General features: G+C 42.2%; 1 pseudogene; it reads right to left on the reverse strand.

The window, feature by feature from the left end:
- Window positions 1-2,051: 2,051 nt before the first annotated feature.
- Window positions 2,052-9,934, reverse strand: LOC148298975 (uncharacterized; annotated as a pseudogene).
- Window positions 9,935-12,717: the final 2,783 nt, after the last annotated feature.

The raw sequence follows: 12,717 nt of genomic DNA on the forward strand, positions 1-12,717 counted from the left end.
GCATAATTTGAAGTTAGCCATAATTTCGGCACACATTAGAATAATTGAGCATTTTCTGGGATAGGCGTCGAAGAGGGAGTGAAATCATAATTTTATGAGCCGATTAGCATTTTAAAGAGTTCTTACTAAATAATAAATTCACACCTTTAAATTTATTTTAATTATTCTTCTACATTATTAATATTTAGTTTATCGAACAATGAGAGTTTCTATAAATGGAGTCGAAACCCTGAGACATGCCAAATTCCACGAGCTGAAAGACTTATCGTACTTCAAAAAAATAATAAAAGGCTCCAACGATATTCACCTCAAAGAAATAATCCCTAACTACATTTTCAAGATTACCACTCGCTACTTCGACCATAGCGAGTACATTTATATCACAGACAAGCCAGTCGCCGAAGGGCAGGAGCCTGGCAACAAAATCCCTGAGGACGTAGAATAGCTGCCTAAAAGAGTGACGACGATGCGATTCACTAGGCAGATTGATGATGTCCTCACAAAAATGATGAACTTGAAGATATCGCTACTCACAGACCTGAAGATGAATGACCGTTTCACAATTTACACTTTAAGCAGGGTGAAATAGTTTGCATTCAATCGCGTAATTCGTGCATCGAAAGAGCCCTTTGATAAAATATTCTATATAATTTAAGGAGATGTCAAGATTATCAGCGAGGGTAGAATTACCAGGACTATTGGGTCGGGCAATTTTTTGGGTTTGCAAGAGTTAGCCAATGAGGAAGAGTTCTGGGCTGAAACTATCACATCAAATTACAATAAGGCTGTATTGCTTTAATTTGGTCAAGAGGCTATTGAATACACAATCGAAAGCTCTGAAAAAACATTAAGGGAGGCCTTTATCTAGTACTATACAACTTTTAATATCCTAAATGCTGTACAGGGCAACAATAAGTAAAACATCCTCAACAATCGAATAAAGCACAGTCCAATTAATATCTATAAACGAAAGCTGAAGACTGATAGACCTGAGTGCGCCTCAAGCTTATCGTATCGAAAGCCTTCGATGAACATCTTGACACTCTCGGGGTTCCTGAAGAGATGTGAGGACTTCAAGGCTGAAAACAACGTGCACTACGATGTAGGGTTCAATGAGTACATAAAGAAGAAGAAAATAGTAGTGAAATTGGAAGAAACCATGCAGCTTTCCAAATAGAATCTGAGCGTCATTCGCAACAATCGAAACATGAAGATCCTGCAGGCTGAACAATAATCAAAGAAGCTGTCGAAGATACACCGCAGGAAACAATAGGAGGCTGTTTTCATGCACTGCCAACAATTTCTCAGGACTAAGGACAAAGAAAGACCAAAGGAGGCCGATTCCGTATCAACAAATTTCGGGAGTTCTCACACTAGCGGCTTCAATCGAACAAACTTCCTCAAGAGAAAGAACCAGTTCTCACTGACAAGCTCGTTACTCCTCAATGAAGATTCAACTCTCATGAGGGTTTTCCAAAAGGTTGCACACTCCAGCACCACCGGCGGCATCATCATGGATAATTAAAATAGGGTGGTGGACTATGAAGTAGATCCAGTTTAAATGAGATGAGATGATAAGCCAAGAGGGGGCATTTATGATCAATCGATGGGAAAACAGGCCGTACTAATGCATAGCGAGTCCAATGATATAAAATATAATGAATTGCTCCAAACAAATCACAGTTATCATTTTTGGTGAGCCTTGGTCAATTGGTTGAGTTACTATTGAAGTTGGAGCATTTATTTCATACTCTACTCATCCTATCTTTCGAAACCCTCCTTCTATTTTTCAAAAACCTGCTTCTGATACTCTACATTCTGAGTCTCCAGGATTAGCCTCTCTTGCAAGAGTTTTATTCGTTAGTTTTCGTATTTAGCTCTCTCGAATTCCTGCTATGCCTGCAAAGCAGATTAGTTTCCCTGGCTCATGATCGACTCCTCGATGAGTATGTTTAATATTTAAATAATGTTATTAATTGGCATGGGCCTGTGTCATGAATTTGAGGCCATAATCATAAGCAGGAGAATTAATTTATGAGAACATATTTCAATCACTTGGCATATTTCTTTGTCCAATCGCGAGCCTGGTTTTCGGCATTGACCTTGTTGCTTTTCCAGTTGTCTGCTGCCTCGTTGTTGAGGGGATCATCTGGGTTGGGCTCGGAGAGTAAGCTCTGGATGGAGAGGAGGACGGACTTCATTTGGAGGGCGGGAGACCAATTCTTTTTGAGGATGTCTAAGCATATTCTGCCCAGGTTATCTATTTCAAGATGGATATACCGATGTTCGGGTGATAGATTTTGGTGCCGAATACAACTTTGGGAGGTGACATTGGGTAGTCCTCGGGGAGAAGCAGCTCTGCCTCGAACTTGCCGCCTTCGAAGCAAGTGCCTTCGGGGCCTCAATTAATAGGAAAGGTACCTTGGATATTGACGAAGAAGTGCCTGAAATTGTTGGGGTCTGGGGAGCAGTTGATTCCGGGCACTGGCTCGGTGACTAATGTTTTGGTTTACTTGACGATCCTGGGCGATGGTCCCTACATGCTTAAATTATAATAATATGCATGTATTCAATCTTTGGTGCAATTCAAACCATATTCTATATATCTTCTGTACATACAGTTTAGTATTGCCATTATATACAATTAGTATTATTGTGCAGATCATCTCTCTTGTTTATGACGTTTTGCTTCCTGAAGATGCTTCTCTTTGAAGTTTCGCATATGCTTCCGCTTATCGGTCATATACTTATGGTTTTTATCATCTCCATGCTCCAAGCTTGGCTTCATTTGGTAGTTGCTCTGATTGTTCTACGAAGAAGCTACACCCTCAGATGCTCCATTGTTATTTTAAAGCACTAAGCTATCAGCAACATGGGAATTGGAACGAACAAGTCTATAGCATGTTTCAGCAGTTAAGAACAAGGTTTCGACGCAGGCCAGCGAGATCAGGGCAATCATCAGCACCAGCGAAGCTAAGCCGATTACTTCGAGAGCGTCAATGCTCATAGGACTGTAGTTCTCGGAGATTTGGTATGCTAAGAAGGCAGACAGCAATAAGAGGATCAAGATCATTTCGAACAGCTTCACAAAGTAGAGTATTTTGGATGGGAAATTGTCCCAGTTCCTAAAGCAGCTAATGTGGTACAAGGCCAATAACATTAATATTGGAAGGCATCCTAGCTTGGCGCCATAAATCAGAGGAATGCCCCAACCTATCATAATTAGAACGGATGCCAAATACAGAATCGATCTGCCGCCCATCGGCGAGGATCCCATGTAGCACTCTTCATTTTTATACTTCTATTCGAACTGGGTATGCAAGAGGACCACCGAGTGGACAAACACATAGGTCCCCGCGATTGCGATCAGCAAGACAGACACGGCCATGCTGTAATTGAGTGTTGGAGCATAGTTGACCATATCGAAGTTTACAACAGCCGAAAGCAGACAGCTTGGGATGAAGCACAGGAGAATGTTCGAAACTGTAGTATATCTTTTGAGGATGAACTTGTATTCGAACCATTGTTTGACTTTGGATTATGGCAGCTTTGTGTAGAGGTAGGGGCCAGCGAATCCGTAGAAGAGAACAATGGACAGAACTGTGACCATGTCGAGGATCTTCGTATCGATAACGCTCCCACTTAGCCCATACTTGTAAATGTAGGGATACTTCTCATAGGTTTCGAAATTCAAATTGAAGTCCTAGAATATGAACAAACTCCTCTCATTGATCTTCATGAGCGTTGTCATGACCTGGAATAAGGGAACCGGCAATGACAGCCCCAGCAGTAAGAAGGCAGGCAGGAAGTGCAGCACAAATATCAAGTACAGCAAGAGATCCGCACTACCAAGCAACAAGGAAATGCTAAACAGCCATCTCACTGCCTTGAGGATAGTGGTCTCATAGATGGGCCCAAACTTTTCGGAGAGCTCGTAAGTGCAATCTGTGTAAATATTTTTGGTGAATTTGAAGATCCGCTTCGAGGGAGTGTACTGCGCCAAGTCGAATACCGTCCGATTGGTAAACTACAGCACCACTGAAGCTGCGGCGAGCTTCTCAACAGGGTTATAATAGAAATAGAGGGTTGTGTTATCGCGGTAATACGTATAGTTGATGGGCTGGCTATTTATGCTGAGAAATGCTGTATCTTCGATGGAGCGAGTCATAAAGAGGCCTTGGCATCGGAAGTATATTTTTATGATGATTGTATCATTGCTGAGTTGCTGGTAGTCCAGATGGCCAGGGAATTATCTCTGAACGATCGGTCCTAGCTTGTAGGGTAAGCATTTCAGCTACTTGTAGTAGTAACCGGGCGAGCATATGCACTTAGTGATACTCAATTCATAATGCTAAGCTGCATCGCACTGAGCGCAGACTCCATTCAGGCATTGTATACATCCTGGGAAGGTTTCCTAGCAATTTATGCATTTCAAACCCTCATAGGCCAATGAATACCCAGGTTCACAAGAGTAGCATTTTGCTAAGTCACATCTGTTGCAGTGCTCGAATGTCCCGCCGCAGTTTAAGCAAAGCCCATCAGTTTATGTGAACCCAGTCGAGCACTAGCATCGGTTAGTCATGGCATTCAGAGTCCTGCTCGCAGCCACATCGCATGTGGCACAAGTCGATACCCAAATGCTGCATGTGAGACAAGTTAATTAGCAAGAGCCGCATTTTTTTTTCCCTGATTCCATAAAGAAGAAATTGTCGGGGTAACACTTTAAGCAGATCGTGTCATTGTCGCAAAGCTCGCAAGTCCCTAATACACTGTTGCATGGTGCGCACGTAACAATCCCAGTCGGGTAATAACCGACCACACAGTTGCAAGTGTGCGAAATCGAATTGATTTATCGACCTGAAGCGCAGTCTGTGCAATGTGTGGGTGACCCAAAACATTCAGAGCATGGCATAGTGCATTGGAAGCAAGTTCTTACTCCAGGGCTAGTAGTCTTAACAAAGAAGCCACTAATGCATGTTAAGCAGAATGTTGAGTTGTAGCAATTGACACAGTTTTACAGATGGTCAGTGCAACGAGCACAAACTTAATTACCATTATGCTCAAAGTAGGATAAGCCGGGGCAATCACAAGTAAAGGCCACATTATTAAACACTCTAAAATTCGTTACAGTATTACATGAGCTACATTTGCTCCAGAATGTGTCGCACGCCTGACAAGTATAATTGCAAGTCTTGCAGCTTTGCTCAGTTGCAGATACATAATTAAAAAAGAAACCGCTATCACAAGTATCACAGAATTTCTGAGTTGAACAGTTCAGGCAGTTAGGTATGGAATCGCGACAGGCCACGCACTATAGAGAATCTGGGTCAACGATGTACTCGGTTACGTTACAAACGCAAGTATTTCCCACTTTGGTTCGATTTGCAGTGCAAGACACACAATTTTCGTAATTATTTCTGTCGCAAGTTGAGCAAGTGTAGAAGCATGCTTTTTGGCAGAGTCTATTGCCAACAGTTACGGAATCAAAATAGGGATATTCATCATAACAAGCTTCACAATAAGTAAGATTTAGGCAGGATGCACATCCTTCATTGTACTTGGAGCAGATTTCGCAAAATCCTGTTACGTTATTGTTCATAAAAAAATTGGGAGCACAATTGAAGCACTTGTCGATATTGCAAGATGTGCAGTTTTGAAATTTGATGCTACAATAATGGCAAGAACTAGCTTCAGCCACATAAAACCCTTTTTAGCATTCGCTACATCTTGTAACAAGTCCATCTAGATAACTGCTTCCACAACCTGTGATATTTTATTTGACACATTCATTGCTGATGACCACATAACCCCCAACGCAGCTCACACAGTTGGTGGCAGTTGTGCATGAATAGCAATTGGCCTTGCAAGGTATGCACCCTGAAGCCCAGTCTATTCTATATGTGAATGCCATACAAGCTGTGCAAGTTAGGGCGGTGGTGCAACCTGTGCAGTGACTCCTATTGACTGTGTCATACCCGCATAAGATACATTCACTCCCTTAGGTAAAAGTATCACTATCGCAAGGAAGAACAGTATCCCCATAATAGTTCAATAATGGCCTAAAATCTTCAGCAACGCTGGCAGTCATAAAAGCGCCTGGGCTCCACTACACAATAAAGGCATCAACGATTTGTGCGTTATTCGCTGAGTACTGAACGGGGGAATTATATTTCTCGTGAAGCAAGTGCGCTTAGTAAGCGGGTGAAGTCTTGATTATCCAGACATTCCACAGAGGCTCAGGGAGAGCTGTGCCTCTTCTTATTCTCTGCAGTTCGGAAATCACCATCAGCAGGTACTAGTTTGGCTTGGTCTCGAATATTGAGCATTTATAGGCCACTGTTATTAAGTTCACCTTTGCGAACAGTATGCTGCCGGAGGGACCGAGAATGTAAAAGGCCCGTTGCGTGCAGACCCCGATATTATTGGTCGACGGAATTTCAAATACAGAATTGATATTTTTGGTCGGCACTGTATATCTGACGAAGGTGAAAGCAGGTACAGTGAAAACCAATATCTCGTTTTCAGTGTTGTCGACAATCCATAGTTTGTTTTGGGCGTTTACCGATTAAATACTAAGAAGCACATGATCGATAAGCTTCGCGTAGCTCATTGTGCAGTTTGATAGATATCCGAAGTATAGGAACCCTTCGTTTGTCACAAATGAGAATCTTTCCACATCATCAAAGATGGTCGCAGATTTAATCTACCCCCTCAGTTCGTTTTTGCTGCAAACAGTCGCTCCTGTGCCAACATTAATAATAGTAAACCTGAAGTCTGTGCCGCCGATGAACAGCAAGGTCCCATCTCTGCTCGTCTTTAGGCATGAGATCTTCGAGAAATGAGAAGTTGTAATTGTGCTGATCAGCGCCCTGGTTGTTGAGTGCACTCGCTTAACTTCAAATGCTGCGTTAGAGTAGAAGATGCTGTTTGTGGCCCTATTAAAGTCTAAAGCATATGCATTTTCTGTTTGGTAGGCGGAGAAGGTGTCTGCACAGTGAGTGCTCTTGAGAACAAACACAAGAAGTGCAAAAAAGAACTCTGCGTTAATATTAGTGGTACCTATCAATCGAATGACGTTCATTTGAGATTTCTACAAATATCAATTTCTATATTTTTAAATATTCTAACATAGGTTTATACGCACGCTATCGTCACTTATATACAATAGTAATATTCATGCAATAATAATAGCAACACTGCAAGGACTATTTGACAGATCTCTACGAACCTGACGAGGAAGTGCCTCAGGAGGATGATATACTTTACATCTAAAATCACTACATCCTTAAAAAATATAAAAACCATTAGGATGATCCCAATTAAATTGACGCACTCTTCGGCCTCCAAGCACAAGCCCAAGAGATAATCCAGTATGTGTAAGCCAAACATACGAAGCTCCAATTATGTCTCATTGCTGGAGCTCCTGGGACAGGGAAGACTGCATTGATGAAAGCTCTTGCCAAAACCCAGACTAAAAAAACCTTTATTCATGTTCCAGTTTCAGATTTGGTCACAGCGACTCCTGAGTTTATCAGACTCATTTTCGAAATGGCCAAATTTTACGAGCCCTCAGTTTTGACTTTCGACTAGCTCGATTTCGGAGCATTCAGCTTGTACACACAATTTGAGCAAATTAAGGCCAACATGGAAATCTATCCCTGTTTAGGAACGAGTCATGAGACTAATTTTCTGGATGCGTACCAGGGTGTTGCATTTGTGGCGATAGTTAGCAAACCTGAGCAGATTCAAACCTAAAATTGGCCAAGCATAGCAAAGTGCATTCATTTTCCACTCCTTGGGGCTGAAGATGCTCTGAGCCTAATTATGAATTTGAGTAAAAGTCCCAAAATGCAGAGAGACATGACCTCTGCGTAGGAATAACAGCTCAAATAGCATTTCCGAATAGCTTCAAGTGAACAATAAATCAATTTTACGGGGAGCGACATCAAATGTATAGTCAGACAGGCAGCAATGGGCCCGATAAAAAGACTCATGCTCAACAAAACGATGGCCGAAATTACAGGGAATGAGTAAAACTTAGCCTACAGTTTTGAAGATATCATGGAAGCCATCTCATCGACCCAGCCTTCTTTCTCCCGCAGCCACGCAACCTCAATCGAGAGCAGATCTAAATAACTGAATAGAGGCCATCAAAAAGAATCATGAATATGCTATTATTGCTTTAAGACTATAGAATATTTATATATAAGGATTGAACTACGTATAAATTCCATTAATGATTATTTTCTGCGATACTATTTCGAAGATTCACCATACACACCACATATTTTATATTTGCACTATGAGTTTGTTAAAAGGTGGTGGATTTATGAGAGAATAAAGCAGCTTTTCTTAAGTGCTAATTTGCATATCTTCTGTAGATAATGTATGTAAAGTCAATCATGAATCAAGGTTGTCGATTAAGGAAAAAGAATCGGAAAGTAACTGCACTCTATTCACATTCGAATTGTGAGCTTTGGATGCCTTGGTTTTGTGAAGCTTGATTGTTGAAGCTCTTTTCTTTAGGGAAATCTTGGGCTGCTTTTCATAGAAGGTAACTTCAGGATAACTGGTGGCTTCTGTGTATCTTCTTTCGTCCCGGCTGCTGGATGAGAAAGTCGGGATCAAAATGCATGAACAGTTTATTTCCTATTGTTACGAATTCTTAAGCATATAATTCATAGTTGGGTGAACTATTTATTATCTGAATTATCGATATTATCGAATTTTAAATGTAGAAATTATATATCGGTTTAAATGAATGTGATAACCATCTCAGTAAATCGCAGTAAAAAGTCAGTAAATTCTATATCTAACGATAAGCTCACTTCAACAGTATATTTATGGGTATTGCTCGGACTTCATTAACAATCCAATTATTTGCGCATTGAGGGCCTCATCAATTAAACCTTCAACTCCCTATTGAGCCCGACGAGCCAACATCTGCTATTGGATGATAATTTATAATTATACAAAAGTACAGTTATGAAACAAATTCTGTTTGCATCTCTCTTGTTTGTAATGTCATATGCTTAGTGCTTCATTCGGCTGAGTACTGCTGAGCCATGGAAGGCCTTGAACGCCAACGATTGCATTGTGAGCACTCTGGGTAGGTTTAAGGCCACGCTGGTTCGCGATCAGTGCCAACTTAATATTGCCTAATTTAATGAAGCAGATAACCAGTACTATAGCTCTGGCCTATTCTCACCTCCTACCTATAAGGCAGACAGCTGCGATAAATTAAGCATAAGCAATGGGATGCTACTGGCGGATACCAATCGGACATATTTGCAAGTCTTCGGCCCTAATTTCACGGCCTTCACTGCCTTTACTATCGACGATGAAGGAGTGATTCGGCTCATCGGCGCATACTCAGTCAATAATGTGAAGACCGATTTAGTGGCGACTGAAATCAATTATACGACCTTCCGGAAGCCTCAAAAATACACGAAGTCTCTCTCCCAAATACTTATCACTGAATTTCAGGACTTCGGGTCGCTAAACAACACAAGAAACTGGACATTCTCTGTCAGAGTCAACCAGCTCACAATGAATCACCTGCAATTCCCCAACCTTCGGAGGATCTACACTTTCCCCAGAATCAATATTTCCAACACCCAAGTCTTTGACTTTAACACCCAAACGTTTCCGGTTGCCTCATATTATAATATCACCTATCACCCTCGATGCTTTGAACCCAAGGAGTATATTAACTATAAAGCACCCTATGTTTTTGAACTCGATCCATATTGGCCAATCGTCAACTTTTACGAACAAGGGGGCTATCGAATTGCGCAGGTTGCATACGGATAACTCTCAGAGTTCGATTTTATGCAAGGCAAGAAATCTCTATCTTATTACATTTATTACTCGCCTTGCCCTCCTCGGACATTCCAATATCGAGATCAGTGTCTCGGGAAATGTCCGTCGCCATACTTCCATGAAATGAGAGGTTAAACTGGGAAATGTGTGCTCGTATGTGAGAATTATACTCCCATGAATCTTTCAGCAAGGATTTGTTCATGCTCGTTGCCGGACGAATCTTGGAAACTCACCACTTAGATCATTACAAGCTGCCCAGCCACGAGTGAAAAAGTTCCATATGGATGCCTATGCTCTAATAATACCTATTTCGATTCAAAGATAAGCCTATCTTGCGTAAAAAGTATTTTTGGATTTATACGCAGCCTGTCCACTAACGACATTGGCTCAAAATGGCTTATGCATGGAGTGCCCGACGAACTGTGCATAGTGCCAAAGAGATTAGCTTTACAGAAATTATCTGAAGTGCACGCAATGCAAAAGTGGATTCGTAGTCGAGGGAACAAAGGCGCAATGCGTGCCAACTTGCATAAATAATCATGGGAAGTCGTTAGTCAACGGAGTGTGCGTGAACTGCACCGACCCAAACTGCATCGACTGCTCGAATAATGCAGCAGTCTGCAAGAGATGTGGCATCTTCTATTCTTTGTATCAAGACAAATGCTCATGTACCCTTCAAAATATTCATAGATAATTGCGATTTCAAACAGAAAATAGTTTACTCTGGCAATATGAGTTCTGTTTGTATGGGTCAGGCAGATAAATGCCTCAGCAGCGAATTCATGAACTATAAAGGAATAGGCTATATGCGATGCACTCAATGCTCCAGTGGCTATTTGCATTTGGGAGGTTGCGTCACAGTTTGTCCTTCGGGGTTTCGGTTGAGATAGAACAGGATCTGTGTCTGTCAGAGTTAGACAGAACTATTGGTAGATAACATCTGTCGGGGTCTTCCTGGTTGCCCAAAAGGCTCATACTTCGATTTCAATGTGACTTTCAGCTGCCTTGCCTGCCCATTCGGATGCATTTCATGCTATCGATAAGCCTGCACAGGCTGCTATCCGGGGTATCATTTATTCGTGAGTCCTAAAGACCTGGCACAATGCCTCAGAGATGGACCACTGCACCCTTGCGACGACCAATACAGCCTGTAAAGGAATTCAACATGCATCGTGAGTAACTATGGAAATTTCTCAAACATTCTAGGCAGATGCTTAAACAGCATAAAGAGTTGTCAAATATGTTCAGCAGGGAGTTCAGCCATATGCGTGCTCTGTTCACGAGGTTACTACTTATTGAATAACACATGTGTGGAGAAATGCCCGACCAGAATGCGGCCATACATCAATGTTTGCATCCTCTACGAAATCGACAACTGCTCGATTCCTCATTTGAGTGCGAATCGAAGGCATACGATGATCAAGAATCTCGATGCCACATAAACGAGTCTGGCCTATGCGCAATACATTCTCAGGAAATCGGAGTTTTCTTCTCTGCCTCGGAATGATCCGATTGGCTATATCTACTACATTCAGAAGTATGCTCTTGAAAAGCCGGATGGGCTCCTGAGGGAAACCAGCTTCCATTAGCCCCAGGAAGTTTGTCTCAAATGCCAGGACGGAATGGGCCTAAACCACGATTTTAGCCAATGTCTCGCCTGTCCGAACAATTGCAAAAGGTGCTACCTAGCACTCCAGGAGTCATGCCTTGATGGATCCAGCTCGAACAACACCAACAACAACACGACTCCAATTGGTCCTCTTTGTAATGCTTTCATCGATTACCAGACCAGACTCTGCGTTCCAAGCTGCTCGGAAGCCGGCAAGTATCCCTAATTTTAAAACAATATCCTGTACTGCAAGTTCAACAACATGTCCGCTTCAAAGGATTACATAAAATTGGACGCTTCTGGGTATTAGTTCCCAGGAGAGACCAACAACATTATGTATTTTGTTTTCGACAGACACGTCAAATAGCAATCCATTCCCGTTGTTTATGCCCATCAGAATCGTCTGGGGCAAACTGGACAAAATCTGAACAATCTCACTCAAACTAATGTTAGGATTAGAGATGGATGCTTCATCGAGGTGCAGGGCAACCTGAATTCGTATATCCTCAACTTTAGCGGGTCACTCTATGAAATTCAGGGCACCAGCACAACGAGCGGCTCGGGACTGGCCAGCACTATCTATGGCAGCTCGGTGGTCAATACTTTCAAGGTAACGATGATGACTTGGCTGGCCTTCATCGGGTATACCATGTCGATTGCAATACTCATCCTGCACTTTCTGTTTATCGGAAACGAGCTACTATATAAGATGGATAACCTTATCATATTTGCGCAGTCAGTCTACTTCTTCCTCTACGCGAAGAATCTGGTCGGCAAGTTGCTCTCTCAGTTCTACTATGGCTGGTCCTACCTGCACGCCAAATTTTTACCCAACCTCTTCGAGCCGACCATCCCGAACTTCTATCGCGAGATTGAGGCACCGTGCTCCTACAAATTGGCCAGCATGGATGGTAACTATTTTAGGAACGCAGGGTATTCACTGGTGTGGCTGCTGATTTATCTCGCTTGTTTTGGCTTGGTTGTTTTCGTGCTATGGGCTATCTGCAGGCTAAAAGGGAAGCCAGAAATCTGGTACAAAAGAATAGCCCAGCAAGCTCTCATGGCAGCCATCTAGTTTTTCAGTTTTAACCTGCTCTTCTTTTCCATGGCCCAGCTTCGCTTTGGTGGTACTGGCTACCAATACAGTAGGTAGTTTTATGATAGAAGCCAGATTCTAGCCATTATCACAATCGCCGGCTTCGCCATCTATACGCTTGTCAGGCTGTTCTACTATCCCCCCGGAGGCATTTATATGGTGAAAAGGATATTTTTAGCAGCCTCTATCT

Source organism: Brachycentrus maculatus, unplaced genomic scaffold, assembly GCF_059751285.1.
Source record: "Brachycentrus maculatus isolate JH-2025_06_01 unplaced genomic scaffold, ASM5975128v1 h1tg001464l, whole genome shotgun sequence".
In the NCBI taxonomy this organism is placed as follows: domain Eukaryota; kingdom Metazoa; phylum Arthropoda; class Insecta; order Trichoptera; family Brachycentridae; genus Brachycentrus; species Brachycentrus maculatus.